The sequence below is a fragment of the Anopheles darlingi genome, chromosome 2 (assembly GCF_943734745.1).
Source record: "Anopheles darlingi chromosome 2, idAnoDarlMG_H_01, whole genome shotgun sequence".
NCBI lineage: Eukaryota > Metazoa > Arthropoda > Insecta > Diptera > Culicidae > Anopheles > Anopheles darlingi.
In genome coordinates, this window is record NC_064874.1 from 13,912,392 (window position 1) to 13,913,955 (window position 1,564).

The window sequence follows — 1,564 nt, forward strand, 5'->3', positions numbered from 1 at the left end:
AACGAAAGCAGAGCAGAGGGCGCCATTTTTTTTTTATTTCTGGACTCACTAGCGATAGCGATTCGGCCACGGCCGGTCCGATGCTTAATTCATGCCGCTCCTGTCCTGAATCGCTCCGATCGCCTGCAGGGTTAAGGTCAACCTCCAGGACGATAATTATGCCGTTGTGGTGCGCGCACCCGTGGACCTCACTGTGACTGTTCGCTCTTCTATTCGCTACGGCTGTAGTCTTAGAACTACTGCTGCTGCTGCTGTGACCACCGTGAGCGGCAGAAGAAGGCACTGGAAACGATTATCAAATTTAGCGCAGCAAACCTGCTGCAAAATTAATCCTCCTCCCCCCCGCGTCGGCGTCCCCAAAATCGATCCACAGATTCTGCACAAATGACACGTAAACCACGCTGCTGCATACTACTCGACGAAGTAGCGTTTGGTCGACTTTTCACGAGGACATTCATTATTCACGACGACGAAGACATCGACCTGGATGACTCACACACATATACATACACATGAACGCGCGGTGTCGATGGGAGGATTCCATAATTTAGACTCCTCGTACACACTCACACACACATGGTGCCGTCACACACATGTCTAGTGATGAGGCGAGGACGCCTTTGCCACGACGAGAAGTCAAATTAATTATTCAACGTGTGGTACTTCAACGTCTCCTGCAACGTCTTCTGTCCTGGCACCCTTGGCCAGCCCACGCCATTGATGGATTGAAATGAAGCCTGATGAAGTGTCTGCTGCTGCTGGTGATGGTGGTGTGCCAGCCAGTCTTAAGCTCTTCTCGAAGCGCTTGATCTAGGTGCAGAGGTGCTACTCCGTGTCCAAAAAGGTGCCGAATGGAAAGTGGGGGGAGGCGCGGATGAGACAAATTGATTTTGAAATCGAGCAGCTCCCCGATCGGATGCTGAACTCATCGAAGATGAATTATCCATCGACGAGGCGAGGTCGCTTCGAAGCCCATTGGACAAGGATCTCGCGTGTGATATCGTCGGTCCTGTCTTGCCAGTGCCCTGCTAAGTGGACATTTGCTGGAGCGGAAATCGAATCTTCACCTCGGGAGCTTTAGCTAGAGACCGTTGCTCGATTCCTAAGGATCGCTTCCGAACCAGCTTCACCGAGAAGGCGACAAAGACGCGAAGCTGCTTAAATCAGTTCAGAACATTCTCCGCCATCTTACGCAATACGGCGCCTCAATGGCGACTGGCGAATGAAGAGCTCAGTACAGTACAGGCCTATACAGGCCAGGTCCCCCGGGGTTCCATCGCCCTCGAGGTGGATGAAATTAATTTTCCTTCGGCTTCAAATCGACTTGGCGGCGGCCTCGGATCGGCGCCCTTCGGAGATATTTTCCAATTATGCTTCCAATCAATGAAAGTCGGCTCCAATTTGTCCGCTGCCGTTGGCACACCCCCCTTGGCCACTCTAAAGGCAACATCGAGGCGTTTGTTTAAGCTTGGCTTTCGGTTGTGTGTATTTCTCCCTAAAGACAGTACCTGTCCGTATGTCCCTCAATGCCTACTTCGATGTGTGTGTGTGCGCATGTTGGAAG